This window comes from Corvus kubaryi, unplaced genomic scaffold, assembly GCF_017639235.1.
Source record: "Corvus kubaryi isolate FWS band 111438036 unplaced genomic scaffold, C.kubaryi_AGA036_p1.0 138, whole genome shotgun sequence".
NCBI classification, from domain to species: domain Eukaryota; kingdom Metazoa; phylum Chordata; class Aves; order Passeriformes; family Corvidae; genus Corvus; species Corvus kubaryi.
The window spans coordinates 19205496-19217996 of NW_024580672.1; positions in this window are offsets into that span (position 1 = coordinate 19205496).

Here is a 12501-nt window from a genome sequence, read left to right on the forward strand (position 1 = left end):
GCAGCTCCGAGGGGAGAGTCACAGGTGCCAAACTCCTGAGGCGGCTTTAAGTCAACACCAAACAAAGCTGTTTATATAGAAAGAGCCAATTCACTTAGCAGGAAGAAAAAAAGTATTTGTTCAATTCTATACAGATTGCAGAGTTTGGGCTTTTAAAGGTACATTAGCACTCTTACAGCAGCAAGTGTTTACTTTTCCTGTCCACCTCATTTTCGCTATTATTGAAGATCCCCAGAGTCTTATCTAGATCCCAGTGGGTTTATACATTAACTCTCAACATTCCATTTTAAGGCAGAGTTTTAAGAAGCCTCTCCACTCCTATACCAGACCCAGGGCCATGAAGAAATGCAAGTGTAATTGTGTGAAAAAACATTGTGTCACAAAGACAACTTATTCCAGCTTCCTGACCTATGAATTCGAATAAAATCCCATGTTGCATTTTGCTACAATAAACCACATTTCTTTATAACCTCTTGGGAAAAGGTTCCCTTTCTCTGAAGCATTGCTTTTCCAGTGCAGCCCAGGATTTTTCAGTCAAAAGCAATCAAGTACTACTGTCCAAATCAGTTCCAATGCAAACTTCATGCTATGACTGTCATTCAGGAGCAGCACAACCTAAATTAAAATCAGTGCAATCAGACTGCTTGATTCATGTGCTATTGCATACCAGAAATGCAACATTCAATAATTTCATCTATGTACCACGATATTCAAGTAAAGCACATCATCCATGAGAACAGTGCCTAGAAAAATCACTGCAAATCCAGTATTTGGTAACATATTCTCCCCATTTCATATTTCCTTCCTTCCCTTATATCGTTCACAAGTGGTTCAATATTCAATAAACAGGAAATACAGATTGCAAAACCAGCTTGCTGTTCTCCATAACATTTTATCCATTAATCTGTTTAAAAACAGCAGAAAAATAATTCTTTATGATCTCATTTTCTACATCCAAAGTGACAGGCTTGTTGGCCTATTCCCTACAACCTACCTAAATTTTTCCTCTCAAGTATTGCCAAGGAGGTATTCATACTTTTCCAAGAGTGCACATCTCAGGCCTCTGACTGTATGGCTTCATGCACTGGTTGAATAAAATTAGAAACCCAGCTGAAAAGAAATCAAACATGTCACAGACATCTAGACATGATATTCCATTACAGAGATTACTTGGAAATGCTACAGTTTGATGCTATGGTTTCCTTCATTTAATTTAACATTACCTCAAGAATGTTAATCATCTCACAGCAGTAAATCCCAAGGGTTTTCCAGAAAACCTGGAACTCTTTGTTCATGCTGATTGGGATCTCCAGGGGATTAGGTGGTCTGTCAATAGAAAGGCAAAGGAGGGAGAACCATCCAAACCATTCTTTGAGGATCACAATGCCTCATAATCCATCATTAACATCTTGAGGGGGAATCAGTAGTGAGGATTCACCCAGCATCACTTAGGCTGCTTTACCTGGATAGAGGTGTTGTAGTTATTGACTAGAAGTATCACCTGAGGGCTACAGCTGAGCCTGCCCCTCACAAGGTGCTGCACAAGCCTCTGGTAAAGCAGAGTCCCTGCCCTTGAGGGAGGGAACCCGCCTTGCATGGGCGAGTTGGCCACGGTGGTCACAGAGTGGCCGAACTCCTCAGCTGCTGCTCGTGGTCAGCACTGGCTGGAGAAGGACATCCCACTGGATTGATAGAGCAGGACATCCCACTGGACTCCAGGGCATGATAACTCCCCACCAGCTGAGGTGTTACAGCTCATTCCACACGTATTTTATCCCACAGCAAAGGCAAAGTCATAAGCATGGGTGAAACACCTCTCAGTGCAGACCATGTCGAGATGAATTGCACTGTTTCTGCAAGAGGTCAGGAGCAGAGGTGAGGCTTGTTCCCAACTCCCTGCTGACACAGGGAAATTGGATGGTGTGTTGGAGCTCTGGCTCTCCTGTGAGTCTGTGTGTTCAACTCTCAGTCTCTCTCTGGAGAAAAAGAAGCTGAAACTGGCCAAAAACTGACTGGGGAACAGCAAGCCGGGGGCTTTCTCGCTCCCCTGCCGCAGCTGGGAAACAAATTGCTATCTCTGTGTGACCTTGAACAAGCTGCAAACTGCTTTGAAAAAGTTTTGCTCAGTTTTTCCTTCCCCCTCTCAGGCTCAGTTTAGAGGCATAGAAAGGCACAAGAATTAATTTCTGGGCATAGGGCAGTGATATGGGATACACATCATAAAGTCACCCCAAGACATTGGTCTGTGAACGTGGACTTCCCTCTCACATCTGTCCCCCATCTGAGGGGTCACAGACACACAAGGACAGCAAAGGCTCTAACTATTTCATCTCATAAAGAAAACAGGTTTGGACTCAGCCATGTGGGCTCAGGCTGCCAAGGAACTGGAGTTTCCCAAGTAAAAACACTTGTGCAAGCAATGGAAGCAAGAACTGAGTCTGGCTTCACAGCTTACCAGGAGAGAAATAAAGAGGAGAAAAGGAAAGTAAAATTTCTTTCTATCTCACGAGGGAAAAGTGAAAAGAAGTGGATGATGTGCCACTGCCAGGATTAATGAGCTCTAGAACACCTAATAAAAGTGTTCAGGGACTTTTGCAATTTCAAACCGAAAGAGGCTGTAGAGAGATTTCACTCTTTTCACACATCCTACAGAAAAATCAGAAAGAAAAGAAGGGATGCATACTTGCACTGCAGAGCAAAACACTCTGGGGCTCCATGTTTAATTTGGAAGACAAAACAGTTTGCCAAACAGGGGTGGGAGCATTCATAGGACACAGCTACAAACTGTCTTCAACGGAAGAGATTTTTAAGCGAAACTGTCCTAGGCTGAGAGAAAAGCTTCTGTACTGCAGTGGCAGCTGGGTGACACAGGAGGAGTGAGTGCCAGCAGCCATCAGTGGGAACAAAGTATGGGGAGCTGGGATGGAGGTTTGTGGGATGGACACAGATGGAGCATGAGTATCACGTTCCAGTAGAAATAGTATTTCCAAAGTCACAGGAAGGGATATCCAACTTACAAAAGTCTGGTGGCTGCCAGAGCCATTTCACAGAATGAAGCACAGAGTGGTTTGGGATGGAAGAGACCTTAAAGCCCATCCAGTGCCACCCCTGCCATGGGCACGGACACCTTCCACTGTCCCAAATTGCTCCAAGCCCTGTCCAGCCTGGCCTTGGACACTGCCAGGGATCCAGGGGCAGCCACAGCTGCTCTGGGCACCCTGTGCCAGAGCCTGCCCACCCTCACAGGGGGGAATTCTTTTCCAAAATCCCATCTAACCCTCTGGCAGTTTGAAGCCATTCCCCCTTGTCCTGTCACTCCATCCCTTGTCCCAAGTCCCTCTTCAGCTCTCTTGGAGCCCCTTTAGGCCCTGGAAGGGGCTCTGAAGTCTCCCCAGAGCCTTCTCTTCTCCAGGTGAACACCCCCAGCTCTCCCCAAGCAGAGAGGTTTCAGCCCAAGGACTGGCTGCCTACTCCCATAACTGCACATCACGGGGGAGGATCCAGGCAGCCCAACAGCACTTCACACTGAGCAGTAGAACAGTAAAGCATCTTCTGGATCCGGCCAAAATCCACCAAGTGCCACAAGAGGCATGAGGAGGGAGCAGCTGTACGTACGAGCCCAGATGTTGTTTGAAGGGATTTTACAGCAAGCTCAGCAGCTGAGAGAGCCGACCCCACGATGCAGAGACACCCCTCAAACCTGCAAGGAGCCAGAGGACTTGTCTGCTGGCCAAGCAGGTAAGAAGCAGAAAGAAGACGTGCAAAGGGCACCACGACTGACAGGAGGATGAGCCTGGGCAGCTTTAAAAAACACAGCCCAAGGAAAAACCTGTTTGTTGTGATGGAGCCTGTTCATGCACTCATGACTCAAGGCAATGGCACAGGAGAACCAGCTGGAACATGAGTCACAGGAGACAGGTACCAACCCACAAAAACCAGTCAAGGCTGGCCAAAAGATGGCAGGAGGGGCAGGAGAGAAAAACCCAGCCCAGATGGCACAGAAGGAAAGAGTTAGAAGACACAGAGTGAGCTGCAGCTCCACAGGGAGTGGAGCTACACCATGGGAGCAAGGCCCACTGAGCAATCCAGGCAGCCCAGCCCAGCCAATTCATCAGGAGAGGATAAAGAACTTTAAAAAAAAAATCACTTTCAATCCACTTCCAAAAAGTCCCTTTACAACTCAGTTAAAGCAAGTGCATCCCTCCTTGGCCCGTAAGTTCTGGGAAATGAAAACAGCATTGTCATGTGAAATGGACTGTGTTTATATCTACATAACTGTGATGTTTTACATACAAAATGTCGAGAAAAATACAAGGGCTGAGAAAAACACATTGTCTACACTCCACCAATAGCAGGTGGCCACCTGACATTTCTGGAAATAATTTAATTGCACCTAATGCATTAAAAAGGCCTTGAGCTTGTTGTGCATCATGGCTGGGCCTCCCCTATAAAGAGGCATAAACCTCCCCAGTTTCCAGTTATTCAGCAGAAAAGAGCTACAGCGCAGCTAAACTGGCTTGTGTTCATTCCTGCCGACCTCACAGGGAGAATAAATACATTGAACATCAAGAGGAGTCCAGGTATTACTCTAAGCAGGCTCTATATAATTACTAAAAATAGATGCTGTGGAAAATGCCTGTGCTTTAAGGCACTGCAGCTTTGGGCCAAATTCCAGAGGCTGTCACAGCTGACAATGTGCACGTTTGTTCAGCAGCAGCACAGGCCACATCGAGCTGATTGGGGACATTATAATGTATGTTTTACTAATGAGTTTTATGCCAGCCGTGCCAAATCAGCGAGTTTATTTGGGCACATTCCTGCAGATTGTACATCGACTTGGAGCAGAAAGGAAATTCTTCACTTTTCCAGCGCTGTGGAATAAAGGGGATGTGTTCTCCCAGTCGAGGAGCACATTTGGCACACTGAACAAGGGTCTTGAAGGCTTTGAGGAGGGTCTACTGCAGCATGATTAGAGTCTCTTGCATTTTGGAATGGACTTTTTGGGGGAGAAACTATTTTATCTGTCATATTTCCTATAAAATCGGGGGGGGGCTGGTAAAAAATAGAAAAATCATTTTTTCTCACAAGAAAATTAGTTTGGAGCCCAGTGTTGTGTTGTGTCCATTAAAGAAGCAGGAAAGAGAGTGCCTCCCACTGCTCCTGCCCGTCACTGCCCTCCTCTTCCAGCTGTGGCTGCAGGAGGTGAGTCCTCAGCACAGGATAAAAGGTGATTGTGTCAGTAAGGCTGCATTGGGAGCTCTGTATTGGGGCTCTCCTTAAAACTGGACAATGACCCTGCTCCCTTGGCTGCTTCCCATCTTTGCCCCGTTCCAAATATGCCTCTCCCTCTCCTGGATGGCTGCAGCCTTGCATTAAGCAAACCAGGGAAGCTCTCATTGCTCATCTCACCTGTGCTAGAGACAGGAAAATCCAGTAGTACCTGGACGAGCAGAGATGAGCAGAGCAGGTATCTGCATTTACAGCTCTGCTCCATTCCCTCTCCGGGCTCTAAGAGCTTAGCCAAGAGAGAAAACACAAGTATTGTCAGGCTGGGAGAGGAGTCAGCATTTCCAAGTGGAAACTTGTCCCGTAGGCACAGTGCAAGCAGGGGAGAAAACCTCATTTCATACAATTTGTCACTCTCCTTTGATTAAGTCTTAAGTTTTCCACGTTTTCCACCCTCTGTGCTTCTCCATCCCTCTCTCCCCACAAGCCGCCCAGTCGCCCCTCCACAATTCCCAGATTGTGCTTTAAACAACAATACCCCATCTGAAAGGCCATTATGCAGATCCATGAATACATAATTCAAAATCCAGCTACCACAACAGTCGCCCTTAACTTTTTTAACCCCATTGTGGGCCGGGTGGCGACGTTCAGCTGCGACAGCCGACGGGGGAAATATGACACACGCAGGTTTTCCCACAGCCTTTCGCCCCTTCTCCAGGCTAATCCCATTGAGAGCACAATCCATCCCCTGCACAATGCAGGGATCCCCGCCGCGGGCCGGGGACTGGCCGCAGCTCAGCCATCCTGTGCCAGGGGGATCCCCTGCCACGGCTTGGATTTGGGGTTTGGGGGGGCAGGAAGAGCCTCTGTGCAGGGATCCAAGCCTGGCTGTGGACGGTGGAGCCGCTGCGTGAGTTGGGGTGTGAGAAACATTCATTTGTGGCACGGCTGTGAGCAAAACTGTGACTCCAAAAGTGCTCGCTGTGAAATGAAACACCACAAGAACCCCACTGAACGAACACCCCAGTGTTCACACTGCTTTGGTTCTGCCTGTTGCCTTCCTCCTGCCTTTCTAGAGAACGCTGAGAAACGAGCCTTTATAATCAGTGTCCACACGCCTCCAAACCAAAAGCAGCTCTTGTGGGGGTAACTGAGTGTATTTTGTCTTTGTAGCCCAGGTAGGCTGGCCCAGGGTGTCACTTGAAATCTGGCTCTGCACACTCTGCCACCCCATTAGCTTGCCCAACAGCCCAAACGCATCCTCAGTATCCATAGAACAGCCCCTCTAATTTAGCCCCTGAATGACCATTTCTGATTAATGCCAGCCCAGTTTAGTGTTCTCAGTGCTTTGCAGGGGTTTCCCAGGCAGCCCCATTCTCTGAAGAGCAAACAGTCTCCCCCAAGGTAATTTTGGCATTTAAATTAAACCACACAGTAGCTGTGAGGCATTTTTGCCTATTTGCAGACAACTGCAGTCAAAGCCAGTACAGCAACTCTGTGCCCTGTAAAGATCCCACACAAGAGAATGGGATAACCAACTCTTCAGCCAGTGGATTAACAGATTGTGAAAAGCCTGTCTCTAAAATTCACCACAAGCATTTCTAATGATCTATGGGCAATAGGCTGATCTTTATTGAGTTTCCCACAAAGGTGAATTAGTGTCTTTCACTATGGCAACGGCAATAAAAGGATATAGAATGAGTCCAAAAGGTCCTGGCTGCTGGGGAAATTGGTTGACATTCTGCAAGCCTATTCAACCAGGAAAGAGTTTCATTACATGCTCTTCCCTCACGTTGGTGGCTCCCATCACGTGTTCCCCTTCAGCCAACGGCTAGGGATGGGACAGGAAAGGTTCATCTTAGAATCTCAACCACAGAACTGGAGAATAATTGAGGTGGGAAGGGAGGACTTTCAGGGATCAGCTGGTCCAGGTGCCTGTTATCCAAACATTTCCATTCAACTGTGTTTTTCATTCATAAAAATTCTCTTGCAATTTGTCCTTGAGCTTCACCTTATCTGTCATTTGCTTGATGGAGCAACTCCTTGGTGGGCTTTACCCCACCCTGCAGCACTCAGCTGGTTCTTTGCACTTACAGTCCCTTCATGGAATCACAGAATCATTGAGGCTGGAAAAGCCCTCTGAGATCATTGAGTCCATCCATCAACCCAGCACTGCCAAGGCCACCACAAACCCATGTCCCCAGGTGCCACATCCACATGGCTTTTAAATCCCTCCAGGGATGAGGACTCCACCACTGCCCTGGGCAGATGTGTCAGAGCTGGACAACCTTTTCTGTGAAGAATTTTTTCCTAATATCCAATTGAAACCTCTCCTGACACAGCTTGAAGCTGTTTCTTCTTGTCCTGATCCTTGTGCCCTGGCAGCAGAGCCCGACCCCCCCGGCTGCCCCCTCCTGTCAGGGACTTGTGCAGAGCCACAAGGTCCCCCCTGAGCCTCCTTTGCTCCAGCCTGAGCCCCTTTCCCAGCTCCCTCAGCCACTCCTGGGGCTCCAGACCCTTCCCAGCTCCGTTCCCTTCCCTGGACATGAGCCCCTCAGTGTCCTTGTCTGAGGATGTCCTGGCAAGGTTGATTAAATATCATCCTCTGTTTTTTCAGGAGGAGGAATGGTGCATCTGAATGATTTAGTGGCTCAGCACGTTCCTGTTGTCAGGCTTGGCCTGAACACAGCAAAATGGAGCATCACAACAGCTCTGAGGAGCCTTCGCTGCCAAAGGGGAATCCAAGCTGCTTTGTCAGAGCAAACACCAGCAGTGAGGAGGGACCAAGGCAGGGAGAAGGAGCTGTAAGGAGTGCTTGAGGTCACAGTCTGAGAGCCCTAATCAATAAAAATAAATGGTAATCTTCCCCCAAGGAAATGTTCTGTACCTTTCAATCTCATTTCGTCTGGAGCTGATCTAAGCAGAGGGGAAAGGCATTGACTTCTGTTACTTTTATTTACTGAAATGCTCTGTACACTGACTGTCTCAGCTCTGACTCCACTGTCATCTTACCTTACTTCAAATTCTTCCAGCTTGATCAACGATTTGTGAAGTGGGCCGGCACCACTTCTTCCTTCTACAGCACCATCAATAGAATATGCTTTTAAAGCACAGATCCCCCAAACAGCAGGGGAAAAAAGCCTTTCAGGATAGCAGCTGCACACTGCATATGTTTATGAAAAGAGTAAACATGAAAAACAGACACATTTGGTTTCAATTCACTTTGACTGACCCAAGGAGTCCTCCCCAGAGATAATGCACAGGTCAGCACATAAATTTTCACGTAAAGTGTGCATGATTTTCGCTGTGTGTTAAAAAAGCCAGAAAGATGAGTGGGGAAGGATCTCTGAGTAAAGACACTGACACTAAACTGGTTTTATTCGTGGGCTAATTCAGAGCAGCCATCGTAGCAGTACTCACCATGGCACAGCTCAGCCCGTGGGAAACCTGCCCCTGGAGGAAGAAGTACCTCATGTCACCAGAGGCAAGAGTCAGAGGCACAGACACAACACACGGAATAATCTCCTACCCTGCAAGGAGCCTCACTGCAGCCAACAGATGAAATCACGGGCTCAGATATCATTCAACACCGCTATCGCAACTTGATCCACGATTACAGCTTCTGGGAAAATGTTCCCACTTCTCCCATCCAGCCAATTTTTAAGCGAGTTGAAGGAACTTTGTCACAGAAGAGCAAATTTTATATTAGTTTTATTTTATATTAGTCTTTTACAGCAACAAAAATCTGGAAGCTGATGCCAGAACACGGTCCTTTTAATTATAACCAAAATGCTGTAATGTTTTACGTCCTCTGCTGCAAGTCTGGACCACACTGTGGTGTCCTGGCTCTCGTGGAGTCCACCTCATCAAAACATTCCTTGAGGGCTTAGCCTTAAGCATCTGTTTATGTGTTGTGCTGAGCCCAAGCCCTGCAAGGCAACTGCTCCTTTTGTTGATAATGGTGATAATTTCAGTGCTTTTTAAAAAGAAGCTCAAGTGGCCCCCAATTCAATTCTCTTACACTGCTTTGAAATTTGTAAATCCCAAATTCACTTTCAACAGAGATGTAGCTGGAAGCACAGGAGGACAGCCCTGATGGCCACCAATTTATCTTAACTCTCCAAATTCAAGCCAACTGCTCTCAGCATTATTCCACTGAGGAGGTGATATTGATGAAACTCAGCCAAATATGAAGGCAAAATCCCTTTTTTCAATTAGATTTTTTTTTTAACATCTCCAAAACAGAGTTCCACCATGCGACAACATCTTGAATTAATTGAGCTATGGGCAATCCTCGCTCTTTTTTGTGTACTATGAAATGTAGGAAACACAGATGCTGCCTGTTTAAACTGTCAAACAAGTTTCCTGATGGTAGCTCTCGTGTCTGCTACAGACTTGTTGGTTTAACAAACGTTGTGAATGCAAAGTTGGAACATGTGTGTAAAATATTCCAAGCTACAAACATCGGAACCATCAGAAACTCGGTGAAGATTTGTACCAACTCTAACAGCTCCAAATTTTACCATTTTCTATTTCAAACACAACCACACTTAACTGTGAAAAACCTCGCCACCCAAAACAGACTTGCACAGAGCTGCAGGCAGCTAAGCAAATATTTGGCACACAAAAAGCCTTTCATTTTTCTTAGTTCAAGTTAACAACAAAAACAATACTGCAGGTAATTTATGGCCCTCCTTACCACTACAATCCTTGAAAAACAGGAGGATTAACTTGGTGAGACCATTGTGAAATCTCAGATAATGCACCTAATGGCCAGATACCATCTTTTCACACACATTTCCATAGGAAGAATTGCTGAGCAGTGTGCCAAGCATGAGCTCTTGATGGACCTGACACACCAAAGGGACCCGAGCAGGTGTGCAGCAGGAAAAGGGACAAGGCCACCGGTGAAAACTCTCAGAAAGGGGTGAAGTCACGAGAGATGTAGTTATTCTACTGAGCTTGTGATGTCAGAGGTAAACAATTAAGACAAACCATTGAGCTTATAAATTCATGTTCCACCCTAACTTCAACATTTTTTTGAAGGACAAGTGTTTACAGCTTGGCTATAGTATGTGGCTATGTCTCGATCCAGAGGACTTTTATTTCCAGTAAAAACAAGATGTATAAACAATCATTAGCTGTATTTTTAGTACCACCAGAAGGGTCAGGAGATTGTAAACCTGATTTTACTTACCATAAAATACAATAATGAACATTGGTACAGAGAGGTTTGAGAAGTATCCCAGATGTCGGCTGGGAGAGGAACTGGGGAACTGCTTTCTTCTTATGTCAGAGTCAAAATTATTAAATATCCAACTATTAATGTCAGAATTGAACTTTTTATTAAATACCCAGGTATTTCTACACATCACCAGTGATTGCAGGGCTTCTAATGAGGATGGACTGCTGACTTTTAAAGGCACCATGTCACTTGTGCTCGATGCAGAGTAAGAAAAAACGAACATGCTCACGGAGCCCATTCAGAAGCAGCTTGGTGAAGGCCAGATATGAGAGTATTTGACTTCCCCGGCCTCACTTTTAAGAAAAGTGGAGTTGCTTCTAAAGGCCTCAACAAATACAGAAGGGGAGGAAACCATTCCCACTCAGCTGCCTGGGTTTTAATCTCTTACCTGGCCCAGGGTCGCACTCAGGGACAGCGGTTCAGCCATGCTGGGAGACTTCAAAGCGCTCTCAAGAACCAGCAAATTAAAAAAGAAGGTTCCCATGGGGAGAGTCATGACATTGAGAAGCTGCAGCTCAGAGGCATTTTGGATCAATGTACAGTGTGCTGCTCATGGGGCTTAATGAAACAATTACAGCCCTGCCGCTGATTGCCTTTGTTTTGTCCCAGGAATCAATAGATTATCCACTGCAAATGTCAACGTGTTCCTGCTCTCCCAGGTCACTCTGCAAGGTAACGATGAACAGCACACAGCACTTGGCTACACTGCTTCTGAACTCCTGTTACAGATAAATGTATCCCTTTCTAAGAAGTCTAAAGAACTGAAAGATGCTCGAATGTGCAGAAGAAACACTGAGGGGACAGCAAAAACGCAAAGGCAGTGTGGATGGAAAAGCAGCTGTTAAAAAGTATCAGAATCTTCAGGCATACAAAGTGCATTCCTCTCTGCAAATGGGAGGTGTATTTTGACAACTTCACTCCTTTGGATTGATTGGGGTTTTTTTTTAGGAGAGTTCTGTCTTTTCAGGAATGTCCATTTTTAATTTTAGCAAATCTCATTTTTCTATTTAATTGTTCTGCTTTTTCCCCACAGTGTAAATATGAACTATTTTTATTTTAAAATACAAGGCAATAAGAGAAAAATAAAAATTTAATGTATTAAAATCTGACCAAAAGAAGATGCAGAAGCTCCAATTTAATCATACTGCACTGGGTTCCTAGAATATCTCCATCCTATGAAACAGGGTGAATACAGGATTAAAACTTCCTGAATACAGGAGGTTTGAGAGGATCACCTGGATTGATTTGAGGTGAGGGGTGTCAGGAATGATCCAAGGCCAGGCTGGATAGGGCTTTGAGCAGCCTGGTCTAGTGGCAGATGTCCCTGCCCAGGAAAAGCAGTTTTTCACTCCCTTTACCACAGCCAGCTTAGTAAGGAGAATGTTCAAGACATCTCGGATTTTATGGACTGCAAAAATTTCAGGGATGAGGATAATTTTCAATTTGAGGACACACACAGCAGCTGCTGCAGCCAGGCCTCTTCCACGTTTCTGAGCACTGCAACAATGTATTTGTGTGAAAAAAAAATAATTAATTTAAATTTGGGAACCTTGCTTTTTCAGCTGATGTGCCTTTGTTTTCACCTTGAGCAACAGAGACAAATACATTCACAAAACAAATGGGTTGCAGTGCCTTTGGCAATGAAGTGTTGCAGTCTCCTGACCTCTTATTTCACTACTAGAAACTTTATTTCGACATCATTTTACTCCCTGCACAGGTGAGAAAGAAATCCTGGTATCAAAGTAAGGTTAAGGATGAAAGAGGGATAAGGAGAGAGCAGAAAAATAATGCACGTTAGACATTATGAATGCTCCAGCTGCACACAGTTTGGTTGGAACGTGGAAAGGAGCAGCACCAAAAGCATTTTGGGACTGGTAAATCTGCCAGCTGACCCCTCTGCAATTGTCCTATGGATCTTGATTTCAGTAACATACTGGTAGTATAACATATCTAATAAATTCAGTGTTATAAAAATCTAGATTATTTGTCTTGAAACAGCTTTTAATCCTGACTTTTAACAAATTTGTGCT